This window comes from Pristiophorus japonicus, chromosome 11, assembly GCF_044704955.1.
Source record: "Pristiophorus japonicus isolate sPriJap1 chromosome 11, sPriJap1.hap1, whole genome shotgun sequence".
NCBI classification, from domain to species: domain Eukaryota; kingdom Metazoa; phylum Chordata; class Chondrichthyes; family Pristiophoridae; genus Pristiophorus; species Pristiophorus japonicus.
This window is the reverse complement of record NC_091987.1, coordinates 69,850,490-69,866,896: the sequence shown is the minus strand read 5'-3', so window position 1 is coordinate 69,866,896 and position 16,407 is coordinate 69,850,490. Positions and strand designations below refer to the sequence as shown.

At 44.3% G+C, this 16,407-nt stretch overlaps 1 long non-coding RNA gene across 2 annotated transcripts in view; it reads right to left on the bottom strand.

Annotated features, from left to right (window-relative positions):
• Positions 1 to 15,155, bottom strand: part of LOC139275753 (uncharacterized) — a 165,535-nt gene extending 150,380 nt beyond the window's left edge. For both annotated transcript variants that reach the window (XR_011595748.1, XR_011595749.1), the window contains exon 1: positions 15,020 to 15,155. This is a non-coding gene — a long non-coding RNA (uncharacterized lncRNA). The remainder of the gene's footprint in view (positions 1 to 15,019) is intronic.
• Positions 15,156 to 16,407: the final 1,252 nt, after the last annotated feature.

Here is a 16,407-nt window from a genome sequence, read left to right as displayed (position 1 = left end):
CAAGAAATTCCTCGAAGAACATTTGACGCAATTGAAAAAGAATACGGAGAAAAGCATACGACATTATAATGAGATTCTGGAAGATTCCATACAGCATTCAAAGGACATTGAAGAAACCCTGAAAGACACTCAATGGTGGGAACATGTATGGGATTGGGGAATGAATGTTAATATCCATCCATGGATTTGTATACTCTCTCATGTGTTGGTGGTTATACAGTTAGGTTTAGCTGTTGGATGGGGAATTGGGACATGTGTGATATACAGGAAGAAGCAGAGGAAAATAATAGTAAAGGCTTTAATTATGGAACAGTGAAAATTGTTAGCCGAGCACCCTGAAATACTTTGAGCTGTAGGTCACATCCAGAGTCCCCCAGACTGCATGACTGAACACCAGAGAACAGAGCAGGGGACACAGGATGAAGTAGAATTAGGTTGGTAATCTTGGGCTGGGTAGCCAAGTACCAAAAGGGGCGACTGAAGTGGGGCTTTCAAGCTCTGTTATAATTAAAGAGTTAAAGATGGGTCGCGGGACTAAAAAGAGCTAATGGACTTTTGTAGTGGTCAGTTTTCTAAGTTGCTTAAAGGACAGAAGAGATAACACTAAGAATAACATGTCAGAATGATTAACTGTTGCAAGCTGTGTAACTTGAAGACAATTACAAATAGCCAAACTGTTGAACTACAAGAGACCCAGAGAGGCAGATAAACAGAACAAGGGGTCAGAAGTAACACATTGGAGAAATTCCATCTGGCATGAACCATTGGTGAATGATTGACTAATTCCCTTTCGCATCACACAACCAGCATTTGTGCACGCTGGCTTTGGGGGGAATCGTGCATGAGGCTGACATGCAACATTAAGTGTATAAAAGATTGCTTGGAACTTTGTATAATCGGAGAAGCCTGGCTACAGACAGAGAGCAGGTGGTCTCCCCACCGGTGCAAGTAAAGACTACTTGAATCTTCGAACCCAGGCCTGGTGTTGTGTGTTTATTTCAAATACTCCACTATAGCTTCCATGTGTCCTACATCACAATTGTGACTACACTTGAAAGTATGTAATTAGCTGTGAAATACTTTGAGACATCTGGTGGTCATGAAATGCACTATATAAATGTAAGGACTTTCTTTTTCTTATCTAATTGTTACCATCCCATAAAAATGGGCTGATTTTGAAACTCAGGTAAGTGGGCAATACAAGACTACCAATACGATCCCAGTCTCCAGTGTAAGATTATTTTTTTATTATTATTATTTCCCTGTCAGAACACTATGAAATTCAAACTTAAATGCTCTCTTTTTTTCCTCTATCAATTCACCAATTGATGTTGAAGTACATGAGTATTATAGATCGTGTAGCCTTAGTTATGGAGACATTTAGCCAAATATTTTCTGGCACGACACAAGTAAGTCCTTGTAGATCTTGTTAATTAACAGTATTATCTAATTCAGCAATAATTAATCATGTTTTTCTACTCCTACTCCTCCCGGTTCCACAGAAATAAACTAAGTTTTCTTATCTTTTTTGAGCAGCCTCCAGCAATTAATTTAAGGGCCGTTGGTTAGACCACTCCAGACTCAGAACAACCGCACAGAGCTTGCACAACACAAGCTCCATCCATTTGCTGAAATATTTCAATAGCACCCGAATCTGCATATGCAAAGGCCCTAACTCTTGTTTTCGGTAGGTATCCTGCACACCTCAAAGGGTGGAGAGGGAGAGAAGGCATAGGGAAGAGACAGAAAAAGGGGAGAGAAAAAAGTAGAGGAGGACAAAAAGACAGACACACATAACTGAAGGAGGAGAGACACACATAAAAGTAAAGGAGACAAGGACAGAAATGGAGGAGACAGAGACAGACAGATAAATGCATAGGAGATTCGACAGCACCTCCCAAACCTGCGACCCCTACCACCTAAGAGGACAAGGGCAGCAGGCGCATGGGAAAACCATCACCTGCAAGTTCTGTTCCAAGTCACACACCATCCTGACTTGGAAGTATATTGCCGTTGCTTCATCATCGCTGGGTCAATATCCTGGAACTCCCTCCCTAACAGCACTGTGGAAGTACCATCACCACATAGACTGCAGCGGTTTAAGGCAGCGGCTCACCACCACCTTCTCAAGGGCAATTAGGGATGGGCAATAAATGCTGGCCTTGCCAGCGACGCATACAACCCGGAACAAATTTAAAAAGTGAAATGTGTCTTGGACAATCGTGTAAAATGGGAATAACAAATCAGCAGCCCATTTTATTTTCCAATATAATGATTGCCGATTCGCTATTGCCCAATTTACAGTACAACACAAGACAAATCACACACCCAATTTTGCCCTAGAAAATCTAGAAAGTTCCTCTTAGATAATCAAAACTATTCCAGGAGATCACATTGACCATGCTTATAATTGCTAATTCACTAACTGTTATAAGACAGAGGAGGTGATTTGCAATGGCACCTTTAGGCAATAAAGAGCCTCCGAGTTGGCCAAGATGGGGTCTTTTGCTGAAATGTGTTTAGCACAAGGTGCCATCTTGGTAAAGGAGTTGAAGCTTGCGCTAGGGCCAACCGGCTGAAGGATCATTAAGGGGCTGATTGTCACTTAAATTTCCTGCGTGCGCTCTTTAACGAGGCTGCACAGCATTTTGGTGAATAGCGCTGGAACTAATGCCCTCTCCTAACAGCGACCAGCTGGTTGGGAGTAAACAAGTCACTGCTGATGATTTAGAGTGCTCCTTAAAGGTGTACTCACCTTTTACTGTTCATTTGTTGCTGGAGGTTTGAAGAGAACTTTTGAAACACATCAGGAGACTTTCTTGGACACTTTGTCAAGACTTCACCATCTTCATCAACGGTTATTCCAGAAATTCTCTGAGGACTTCACCTAAAAAGAGTGAGTATTGTGCTACTCCACCTTATTGGACACCTTATGGGATTCATGAGGAGAAAGGGTGTGCTTGGTCATTGACATCTTGTTAGGTGTCCCCCTTTTCATGCAGGAGGAATAGATGGAGGAGGACATGAGGCCAGGCAGAGCAGCACCATCTGCTGCAGGAGAGAGGGACAGGAGGGCGAGGTGGTGTCCTTCCTGTTATGTATGTAAACCTGTAAATACCATGTCTAACCACCAGAGGGCTTATACCCTGGAGTCCCAAGGGAGCCCACAATCCCTTGGGAGCACCTGTACATAAGGAGGCCTCACAGGCTGGAGAGGCACTCTGAGATCTGTAATAAAGGACTATGGTCACACCTTACTTTGAGCTTGCAGAATCTAGTCTGACTTGTGCAGCTACAGGGAGAAGGCAAAAAAGTAGAAAGAAATCAAAAGGTGACGTCACAGCCAAGGGGGTAAGTGGTTGGCTGGTGATTGGCAAGTAGTTTTTCTTTTTCTTTTCTTTATCAGTAAATAACATTTACTATTGTTGTTGCCAACATAAGTGTATCTAAGGGTTAAGTCATGGCAGGACAGCTCGGACACGTGTTATGCGCCTCCTGTACTATGTGGGAAATCAGGGACGCCGCCGGTGTCTCTGACAACTACGTGTGTGGGAAGTGTATCCACCTCCAGCTCCTGACAAACTGCGTTGCGGAACTGGAGCTGTGGGTGGATTCACTCTGGAGCATGCATGATGCTGAGAATGACGTGAATAGCATGTTTAGTGAGTTGGTCTTACCGCAGGTAAAGGGTACACAGCCAGATAGAAAATAGATGCAGGAGTAGGTCATTCGGTCCTTCGAGCCTGCACCGCCATTCAATGAGTTCATGGCTGAACATGCAACTTCAGTACCCCATTCCTGCCTTCTCGCCATATCCCTTGACCCCCCCAGTAGTAAGGACAACATCTAACTCCTTTTTGAATATATTTAGTGAATTGGCCTCAACAACTTTCTGTGGTAGAGAATTCCACAGGTTCACCACTCTCTGGATGAAGAAGTTTCTCCTCATCTCGGTCACAAAGGGCTTACCCCTTATCCTTAAACTGTGACCCCTGGTTCTGGACTTCCCCAACATTGGGAACATTCTTCCTGCATCAAACCTGTCTAAACCCGTCAGAATTTTAAAAGTTTCTATGAGATCCCCTCTCATTTTTCTGAACTCCAGTGAATAAAAGTCGAGTTGATCCAGTCTTTCTTGATATGTCAGTCCTGCCATCCCGGGAATCAGTCTGGTGAACCTTCGCTGCACTCCCTCAATAGCAAGAACGTCCTTCCTCAAGTTAGGAGACCAAAACTGTACACAATACTCCAGGTGTGGCCTCACCAAGGCCCTGTACAACTGTAGTAACACCTCCCTGCTCCTGTACTCAAATCCCCTCGCTATGAAGGCCAACATGCCATTTGCTTTCTTAACCGCCTGCTGTACCTGCATGCCAACCTTCAATGACTGATGTACCATGACACCCAGGTCTCGTTGCACCCTCCCTTTTCCTAATCTGTCACCATTCAGATAATAGTCTGTCTCTCTGTTTTTACCACCAAAGTGGATAACCTCACATTTATCCACATTATACTTCATCTGCCATTCATTTGCCCACTTACCTAACCTATCCAAGTCACTCTGCAGCCTCATAGCATCCTCCTCGCAGCTCACACTGCCACCCAACTTAGTGTCATCCACAAATTTAGAGATACTACATTGAATCCCCTCGTCTAAATCATTAATGTACAATGTAAACAGCTGGGGCCCCAAGCACAGAATCTTGCGGTACCCCACTAGTCACTGCCTGCCATTCTGAAAAGTACCCATTTACTCCTACTCTTTGCTTCATGTCTGCCAACCAGTTCTCAATCCATGTCAGCACACTACCCCCAATCCCATGTGCTTTAACTTTGCACACTAATCTCTTGTGTGGGACCTTGTCGAAAGCCTTCTGAAAGTCCAAATACACCACATCAACTGGTTCTCCCTTGTCCACTCTACTGGAAACATCTTCAAAAAATTCCAGAAGATTTGTCAAACATGATTTCCCTTTCACAAATCCATGCTGATTTGGACCTATCATGTCACCTCTTTCCAAATGCGCTGCTATGACATCCTTAATAATTGATTCCATCATTTACCCCACTACCGATGTCAGGCTGACCGGTCTATAATTCCCTGTTTTCTCTCTCCCTCCTTTTTTTAAAAAGTGGGGTTACATTGGCTACCCTCCACTCCATAGGAACTGATCCAGAGTCTATGGAATGTTGGAAAATGACTGTCAATGCATCCACTATTTCCAAGGCCACCTCCTTAAGTACTCTGGGATGCAGTCCATCAGGCTCTGGGGATTTATCGGCCTTTAATCCCATCAATTTCCCCAACACAATTTCCCGACTAATAAGGATTTCCCTCAGTTCCTCCTTCTTACTTGACCCTCTGACCCCTTTTATATACGGAAGGTTGTTTGTGTCCTCCTTAGTGAATACCGAACCAAAGTACTTGTTCAATTGGTCTGCCATTTCTTTGTTCCCCGTTATGACTTCCCCTGATTCTGACTGCAGGGGACCTACATTTGTCTTTACTAACCTTTTTCTCTTTACATATCTATAGAAACTTTTGCAGTCCGTCTTAATGTTCCATGCAAGCTTCCTCTCGTACTCTATTTTCCCTGCCCTAATCAAACCCTTTCTCCTCCTCTGCTGAGTTCTAAATTTCTTCCAGTCCCTGGGTTCGCTGCTATTTCTGGCCAATTTCTATGCCACTTCCTTGGCTTCAATACTATCCCTGATTTCCCTTGATAGCCACGGTTGAGCCACCTTCCCTTTTTTATTTTTACGCCAGACAGGGACGTACAATTGTTGTAGTTCATCCATGCGGTCTCTAAATGTCTGCCATTGCCCATCCACTGTCAACCCCTTAAGTATCATTCGCCAATCTATCCTAGCCAATTCACACCTCATACCTTCAAAGTTACCCTTCTTTAAGTTCTGGACCATGGTCTCTGAATTAACTGTTTCATTCTCCATCCTAATGTAGAATTCCACCATATTATGGTCACTCTTCCCCAAGGGGCCTCGCACAACGAGATTGCTAATTAATCCTCTCTCATTACACAACACCCAGTCTAAGATGGCCTCCCCCCTAGTTGGTTCCTCGACATATTGGTCGAGAAAACCATCCCTTATGCATTCCATGAAATCCTCCTCCACCGTATTGCTTCCAGTTTGGTTAGCCCAATCTATATGCATATTAAAGTCATCCATGATAACTGCTGCACCTTTATTGCATGCACCCCTAATTTCCTGTTTGATGCCCTCCCCAACATCACTACTACTGTTTGGAGGTCTGTACACAACTCCCACTAACGTTTTTTGCCCTTTGGTGTTCTGCAGCTCTACCCATATAGATTCCACATCATCCAAGCTAATGTCCTTCCTAACTATTGCATTAATCTCCTCTTTAACCAGCAATGCTACCCCACCTCCTTTTCCTTTTATTCTATCCTTCCTGAATGTTGAACACCCTTGGATGTTGAGTTCCCAGCCCTGATCATCCTGGAGTCACGTCTCTGTAATCCCAATCACATCATATCTGTTAACATCTATTTGCACAGTTAATTCATCCACCTTATTATGGATACTCCTTGCATTAAGACACAAAGCCTTCAGGCTCGTTTTTTTTAACACCCTTTGTCCTTTTAGAATTATGATGTAGTGTGGCCCTTTTTGTTTCTTGCCTTTGTTTACTCAGTCTTCCACTATTGCTTTTTACCTTTCTACCATCTGTATCTGACTCCATATTACTTCGCCCTGTCTCACTGCATAGGTTCCCATCCCCCTGCCATATTAGTTTAAACACTCCCGAAATGCATTAGCAAATGTTACCCCCAGGACATCAGTTCCAGTACTGCCCAAGTGCAAACCGTCCCTTTTGTACAGGTCCCACTTCCCCCAGAACTGGTTCCAATGTCCCATGTTGGAACAGGAAGAGCAGTGCAAGGAAGGTAGTGCAGGGATCCCCTGCGGTCATCCCCCTACAAAACAGATACACCGCTTTGAGTACTGTTGAGTGGGATGACTCATCAGCGGGGAGCAGCAGCAGCCAAGTTCATGGCACCGTGGCTGGCTTAGCTGCACAGGAGGGCAGGAAAAAGAGTGAGAGAGCAAGAGTGATAGGGGATTCGATTGTAAGGGGAATAGATAGGCGTTTCTGCGGCCGCAACCGAGGCTCCAGGATGGTATGTTGCCTCCCTGGTGCAAGGGTCAAGGATGTCTCAGAGCGGGTGCAGGACATTCTGAAAAGGGAGGGTGAACAGCCAGTTATCGTGGTGCATATAGGTACCAATGACATAGGTAAAAAAACGGGATGAGGTCCTACGAGGTGAATTTAGGGAGCTCGGAGCTAAATTAAAAAGTATGACCTCAAAAGTAGTAATCTCTGGATTGCTACCAGTGCCACGTACTGGTCAGAGTAGGAATCACAGGATAGCTCAGATGAATACGTGGCTTGAGGAGTGGTGCAGAAGGGAGGGATTCAAATTCCTGGGGCACTGAAAACGGTTCTGGGGGAGGTGGGGCCAGTACAAACCGGGCGGTCTGCACCTGGGCAGGACCGGAACCAATGTCCTAGGGGGAGTGTTTGCTAGTTGGGGAGGAGTTAAACTAACATGGCAGGGGGATGGGAACCTATGCAGGGAATCAGAGGGAAATAAAATGGAGTCAGAAGCAAAATATAGAAAGGAGAATAGTAAAAGTGGAGGGCAGAGAAACCCAAGGCAAAAAAACAAAAAGGGCCACAGTACAGCAAAATTCTAAAGGGGCAAAGTGTGTTAAACAAACGAGTCTGGAAGCTCTGTGCCTCAATGCGAGGAGTATTCAGAATAAGGTGGATGAATTAACTGCGCAGCTAGCAGTTAACAGATATGATGTGATTGGCATCACGGAGACATGGCTCCAGGGGGACCAAGGCTGGGAACTCAACATCCAGGGGTATTCAGCATTTAGGAAGGATAGACAGAAAGGAAAAGGAGGTGGGGTGGCGTTGCTGGTTCAAGATGAAATCAATGCAATTGTAAGGAAGGACATTAGCCTGGATGATGTGGAATCGGTATCGGTGGAGCTGCGGAATTCCAAAGGGCAGAAAACGCTAGTGGGAGTTGTGTATAGTCCACCAAATAGTAGTAGTGAGGTTGGGGACAGCATCAAACATGAAATAAGGGATGTGTGCAATAAAGGTACAGCAGTAACCATGGGCGACTTTAATCTACACATTGGGCTAACTTAACTGGTAGCAATGCGGTCGCTTGAGGAAAAAAGTGTTTGAAGACCTGGCCCTCAAAACTGCCTCCAAGCTCATGGTCTACAGGGCTGTAGTAATACCCGCCCTCCTGTATGGCTCAGAACCATGGACCATGTACAGTAGACACCTCAAGTCGCTGGAGAAATACCACCAACGATGTCGCTGCAAAATCCTACAAATCCCCTGGGAGGACAGACGCACCAACATTAGTGTCCTCGTCCAGGCCAACATCCCCAGCATTGAAGTACTGAGCACACTTGATCAGCTCCGCTGGGCAGGCCACGTAGTTCGCATGCCAGACACGAGACTCCCAAAGGAAGCACTCTACTCGGAACTCCTTCACGGCAAATGAGCCAAAGGAGGGCAGTGGAAACGTTACAAGGACACCCTCAAAGCCTCCCTGATAAAGTGCAATATCCCCACTGACACCTGGGAGTCCCTGGCCATAGACCGCCCTAAGTGGAGGAAGTGCATCCGGGAGGGCACTGAACACCTCGTCGTCAAGAGCATGCAGAAATCAAGCACAGGCAGCGGAAAAAGCATGTGGAAAACCAGTCCCTCCCACCCACCCCTTCCCTCAACAACTATTTGTCCACCTGTGGCTCTCGTATTGGACTGTTCAGCCACCAAAGAACTCACTTCAGGAGTGGAAGCAAGTCTTCCTCGATTCCATGGGACTGCCTATGATAATGATGACAGAGCCTGTGGTTTTCGTATTGGACTGTACAGCCACGTAAGAACTCATGCAAAGTGGAAGCAAGTCTTCCTCAATTCCGAGGGACTGCCTATGATGATAGAAACATAGAAAATAGGTGCAGGAGTAGGCCATTCGGCCCTTCTAGCCTGCACCGCCATTCAATGAGTTCATGGCTGAACATGCAACTTCAGTATCCCATTCCTGCTTTCTCACCATACCCCTTGATTCCCCTAGTAGTAAGGACTTCATCTAACTCCTTTTTGAATATATTTAGTGAATTGGCCTCAACAACTTTCTGTGGTAGAGAATTCCACAGGTTCACCACTCTCTGGGTGAAGAAATTCCTCCTCATCTCGGTCCTAAATGGCTTCCCCCTTATCCTTAGACTGTGTCCCCTGGTTCTGGACTTCCCCAACATTGGGAACATTCTTCCTGCATCTAACCTGTCTAACCCCGTCAGAATTTTAAACGTTTCTATGAGGTCCCCTCTCATTCTTCTGAACTCCAGTGAATGCAAGCCCAGTTGATCCAGTCTTTCTTGATAGGTCAGTCCCGCCATCCCGGGAATCAGTCTGGTGAACCTTCACTGCACTCCCTCAATAGCAAGAATGTCCTTCCTCAGGTTAGGAGACCAAAACTGTACACAATACTCCAGGTGTGGCCTCACCAAGGCCCTGTACAATTGTAGCAACACCTCCCTGCCCTTGTACTCAAATCCCCTCGCTATGAAGGCCAACATGCCATTTGCTTTCTTAACCGCCTGCTGTACCTGCATGCCAACCTTCAATGACTGATGTACCATGACAGCCAGGTCTCTTTGCACCTCCCCTTTTCCTAATCTGTCACCATTCAGATAATAGTCTGTCTCTCTGTTTTTACCACCAAAGTGGATAACCTCACATTTATCCACATTATACTTCATCTGCCATGCATTTGCCCACTCACCTAACCTATCCAAGTCACTCTGCAGCCTCATAGAATCCTCCTTGCAGCTCACACTGCCACCCAACTTAGTGTCATCCGCAAATTTGGAGATACTACATTTAATCCCCTCGTCTAAATCATTAATGTACAGTGTAAACAGCTGGGGCCCCAGCACAGAACCTTGCGGTACCCCACTAGTCACTGCCTGCCATTCTGAAAAGTCCCCATTTACTCCTACTCTTTGCTTCCTGTCTGACAACCAGTTCTCAATCCATGTCAGCACACTATCTCCAATCCCATGTGCTTTAACTTTGCACATTAATCTCTTGTGTGGGACCTTGTCGAAAGCCTTCTGAAAGTCCAAATATACAACATCAACTGGTTCTCCCTTGTCCACTCTACTGGAAACATCCTCAAAAAATTCCAGAAGATTTGTCAAGCATGATTTCCCTTTCACAAATCCATGCTGACTTGGACCTATCATATTACCTCTTTCCAAATGCACTGCGATGACATCCTTAATAATTGATTCCATAATTTTACCCACTACCGATGTCAGGCTGACCGGTCTGTAATTCCCTGTTTTCTCTCTCCCTCCTTTTTTAAAAAGTGGGGTTACATTGGCTACCCTCCACTCCATAGGAACTGATCCAGAGTCAATGGAATGTTGGAAAATGACTGTCAATGCATCCACTATTTCTAAGGCCACCTCCTTAAGTACTCTGGGATGCAGTCCATCAGGCCCTGGGGATTTATCGGCCTTCAATCCCATCAATTTCCCCAACACAATTTCCCGACTAATAAGGATTTCCCTCAGTTCCTCCTCCTTACTAGACCCTCCGACCCCTTTTATATCCGGAAGGTTGTTTGTGTCCTCCTCAGTGAATACCGAACCAAAGTACTTGTTCAATTGGTCCGCCATTTCTTTGTTCCCCGTTATGACTTCCCCTGATTCTGACTGCAGGGGACCTACGTTTGTCTTTACTAACCTTTTTCTCTTTACATATCTATAGAAACTTTTGCAATCCGTCTTAATGTTCCCTGCAAGCTTCTTCTCGTACTCCATTTTCCCTGCCCTAATCAAACCCTTTGTCCTCCTCTGCTGAGTTCTAAATTTCTCCCAGTCCCCGGGTTCTCTGCTATTTCTGGCCAATTTGTATGCCACTTCCTTGGCTTTAATGCTATCCCTGATTTCCCTTGATAGCCACGGTTGAGCCACCTTCCCTTTTTTATTTTTACGACAGACAGGTATGTACAATTGTTGTAGTTCATCCATGCGGTCTCTAAATGTCTGCCATTGCCCATCCACAGTCAACCCCTTCAGTATCATTCGCCAATCTATCCTAGCCAATTCACGCCTCATACCTTCAAAGTTACCCTTCTTTAAGTTCTGGACCATGGTCTCTGAATTAACTATTTCATTCTCCATCCTAATGCAGAATTCCACCATATTATGGTCACTCTTCCCCAAGGGGCCTCGCACAACGAGATTTCTAATTAATCCTCTCTCATTACACAACACCCAGTCTAAGATGGCCTCCCCCCTAGTTGGTTCCTCGACATATTGGTCTAGAAAACCATCCCTTATGCACTCCAGGAAATCCTCCTCTACCGTATTGCTTCCAGTTTGGTTAACCCAATCTATGTGCATATTAAAGTCACCCATTATAACTGCTGCACCTTTATTGCACACACCCCTAATTTCATGTTTGATGCCCTCCCCAACATCACTACTACTGTTTGGAGGTCTGTACACAACTCCCACTAACGTTTTTTGTCCTTTGGTATTCTGCAGCTCTACCCATATAGATTCCACATCATCCAAGCTAATGTCCTTCCGAACTATTGCCTTAATTTGCTCCTTAACCAGCAATGCTACCCCACCTCCTTTTCCTTTTATTCTATCTTTCCTGAATGTTGAATACCCCTGGATGTTGAGTTCCCAGCCCTGATCATCCTGGAGCCACGTCTCCGTAATCCCAATGATGATTAACTATCTTATATAACTTTATCAAATCACCCCAAAGTCTACACATCTCTAAGGTGAATAGACCCAGCTGTTTTTTTTTTACCCTGAATAACTAAGGTTGTTTAAGCTAGGAATAATTGTTCTGACCCTCCTCTGAATCTTTTACGAAGCCTAGATATCACTCACCATGCGAGAGGACCAAAGCTGGATGCAGTATTCCTTATGTGGTGTAATCAAGGCCTTGTGCAAGGACAAAATGGTGTGCTTTGTCATTCTGATTAAAAAAATATATATTCATGGGATGTGGGCATCGCTGACAAAGCCAGCATTTATTGCCTATACCTAATTGCCCTTGAGAAGATGGTGGTGAGCTGCCTTCTTGAATTGCTGCAGTCCATGTGGTGAAGGTACTCCCACAGTGCTGTTAAGGAGGGAGTTCCATGATTTTGACCCAGCGACAATGAAGGAACGGCGATATATTTCTAAATCAGGATGGTGCGTGACTCGAAGGGGAATTTGGAGATGGTGGCATTCCCATGCGCCTGCTGCTCGAATCCTTCCAGGTGATAGAGGTTGCAGGTTTGGATGGCGTTGCCAAAGAAGCCTTGTTGAGTTGCTGCAGTGCATTTTATAGATAGTACACACTGCAGCCTAATACCCTATTTTTTCTGCTATGTCTTCTCAGCATAAGGCATGAACCTTCGGAGAATTATGACCTATAATGCCAAGATACTTTTCTCTCTCAACCTATTTCAGATCTGAGTTTTTGGTAGGATTCAGCTCAAAAGGGTATTGAGAAATATTGAATTCGATTTTTTTTTTTGACGCTATTTATTGTCGTATGTATTTATTTATATATTGAGTGACTGAGCCAAAAGCAAAGGCGGGCTTAAAGATACAACAACAAAATATTTTGCTTGAGAGCTTTAGGGTTTTGTCCCAATGAAATTTGAATTGACCACCAAATTACAGATTGATGTACACTTATTTAAATTTTATTGACTCAAATGACTAATTTATTGAAACCAGACACTTCTGCTGCACCACATGCTCAACTGCAGAGCTGAAGGCCAGCAACATACAGACAATGTGCAAGCCAGCCAACAACTATTGAATTCTGAGCCAGTCTTGCAATCAAATCACAAGCTGCTAATTCTATTTGAACATGCCTGGCTGAACATAACAGTGGATGCACAGTTTTTTTTTATACTGCAACTGTTTTCAACTATCTTTCCTACTTCCACTAGGATGTCAAAGACTGATATACTATTTCAGACTCTTCTGGTCTAGCCATTTGTATAAACTTGCATGGTACTCGCATATGCGTCCCTCAGTTTGTTGCCATCGTTGTTTGAATTTATAGATTTTGAAGTCGAGCTTTTTCTTTAGGAAAATAATTTGGAAGTGCTACTTTTGCTTGAACACTATTCTCATCCCCTATATCTAGCAAGGTACAGAAAATACTGTACATTTATTCACCAGCACAATGAAATAGCAGGTCATGTTCTGTGGTATCATCTTTCACATCCATGGTTCTACATAAAACTTAAAATCTGTTGGCAGGTTTTTCTGATAGAAAATGGTGAATGCACAATTAAAATGACTTGGGGCAAAATCACAGGCTTGTGAGTAGAAAACTCCAGCCTCTGTCTATTTTTTCCATTGTGGTCTATGCGTGTTGTACAAATGGTGAACCTCAAAGGACAAGAAAAATGGCTGGTCAGAAAAATGCATTCCTACTTACCAGAGTATAGTATTTTTCTTTTCTCGGCTAGCTATGTTTTTCTACAAAGCCCATAACAGTTGTATTTTTAAATATTTTTTTCTTTGATGGACTCTCAAAAGTTAGACAACTTTTCTGGAGTTCTCGCAGCTCTGCCAGCGAAGTTATGGAGTTGAATGAGAACTCCAGTAAAAATTCATTCCCCCTATGGCTTTTATGAAAAACATGTTAGTAAATAGGAACAGGTGTATGCCATTCAGCCCCTCAAGCCATGAAATGAGATCATGGTTGATTTATATTCTAACTCCATTTACCCACCTTTACTCCATATCCCTTAATATCCATGGCTTGCAAAAAATCTATCGATCACAGATTTTAAATGATTAATTGAGCTAGCATCTATTGTTTTTTGTGGGAGAGAGTGCCACACTTCTACTTCTTTGCATGAAGAAGTATTTCCTAACTTCTCCTCCGGATGGCCTGGCTCTGATTATAAGGCTACGTCCCCTTGTCCCCCCCAATGGAAAATATTTCTCTCTATCTACCCTCTTAGTTCCTTTCAAAATTGTAGAAACCTCAACCAAAATCACTCTTAGCTTTCTATAATACTAGCCTAGTTTATGTAATCTCCCCTCATAATTTAACCCTTGGAGCCCTGGTAATATTCTGGTGAATCTGCACTGCACTCCTTAAGACCAATATATCCTTTCGAAGATGCAGTGCCCATAACTGTACACAGTACTCCAGATGTGGTCTAACCAGGGCTTTGTATAGCTGTCGCAAAATGTCCTCCACTCAACTGGGCTTGTATTCACTGGAGTTCAGAAGAATGAGAGGGGACCTCATAGAAACGTTTAAAATTCTGATGGGGTTAGACAGGTTAGATGCAGGAAGAATGTTCCCAATGTTGGGGAAGTCCAGAACCAGGGGACACAGTCTAAGGATAAGGGGGAAGCCATTTAGGACCGAGATGAGGAGGAATTTCTTCACCCAGAGAGTGGTGAACCTGTGGAATTCTCTACCACAGAAAGTTGTTGAGGCCAATTCACTAAATATATTCAAAAAGGAGTTAGATGAAGTCCTTACTACTAGGGGAATCAAGGGGTATGGTGAGAAAGCAGGAATGGGGTACTGAAGTTGCATGTTCAGCCATGAACTCATTGAATGGCGGTGCAGGCTAGAAGGGCCGAATGGCCTACTCCTGCACCTATTTTCTATGTTTCTATGTTTCTATAATCTAGCCTTCTAGATATAAAGGCGAACATTCCATTCGCCTTTTTAATTATGCATTGTATGTGACTACCAACGTTCCCTCTACGCTGCGCAGCCGTTTGGCCACACAGCTGTCTGCCGGTCCCACGCAGCCCGGTATCGGATTTTCCAATGTTAAACTTCGCACTTGCGCAAAACCGAATGGGCCACACAGCCTCTTAAAGGCAATGCACAGCCCCAAAAATTAGGGGGAACATTGCTGACTATTACCTTTTAGTGATCTGTGTAAATTTCTTTGGACCTCCACTGTTCCTAGCTTTTCACCATTTAAAAAATACTCGGATCTATCATTTTTTGGTCCAAAATGGATTACTTCCCAACAGTTGTTGAAGCTTGTGGTCCTTGCTAGCTGAAAGGAAAGAAACATTCTTTGTTAAAGAGCTGGATGAGACAAAGAATTAAATCAAACTGAAAAACAGTAGAGCTTTGAAATAAAAGTGTATTGATGCTGCTGAAAAGAAAGATCGAGAGCATGTATAACATAGAATCATAGAAATTTACAGCACAGAAGGAGGCCATTTTGGCCCATCATGTCCGTGCCGGCCAACCAAGAGCTATCCAGCCTAATCCCACTTTCCAGCTCTTGGTCCGTAGCCCTGTAGGTTACGGCACTTTAAGTGCACATCAAAGTATTTTTTAAATGTGGTGAGGCTTTCTGCCTCTATCATCCTTTCAGGCAGCGAGTTCTAGACCCCCACCACCCTCTGGGTAAAGACATTTCCCTTCATATCTCCTCTATACCTCCCCCAAATTACTTTAAATCTATGTCCCCTGGTTGTTGACCCCTCTGCCAAAGGAAACAGGTCCTTCCTAACCACTCTATCCAGGCTCCCATAATTTTATACACCTCAATCAGGACTCCCCTCAGCCTTTTTTGTTCCAAAGAAAACAGACCCAGCATCTCCAATCTTTCCTCATAGCCAAAAATCTCCAGTCCACGCAACATTCTTGTAATTCTCCTCTGCATCCTTCCTAGAGCAATCACATCTTTCCTGTAATGTGGTGACCAGAACTGCACACAGTACCCCAGCTGCGGCCTAACCAGTGTTTTATATAGTTCAAGCATAATGTCCTTGCTCTTGCAGTCCATGCCTCGACTAATAAAGGCAAATATTCCATATGCCTTCTTAACCACCTTATCTACCTGGCCTGCTCCCTTCAGGGATCTGTGGACCTGCACTTCAAGGTCCCTTTGGTCCTCTACACTTTTCAGTGTTGTACCATTTAATGTGTATTCCCTTGCCTTGTTAGACCTCCCCAAATGCATTACCTCATACTTATCCGGATTGAATTCCATTTGCCACTGTTCTTCCCACCTGACCAGTACATTGATATCTTCCTGCAGTCCACAACTTTCTTCTTCAGTATCCACCACACAACCTAATTTAGCATCATCTGCAAACTTCTTAATCATATCCCCAACATTCAAGTCCAAGGGGCTGAAATTCATCAACTCACTGCCCACTGCCGCCAACATTCCTCATGAAGATCTGCCCAGTGCCACTTTGGCAGTGGCCTGGAGCGAACGGGAGGGGAGAGCCGCCAGGAACCACTCGCTGACGTCAGCGGACGGCTGAGTGGAGCAACTGACCTCCCAC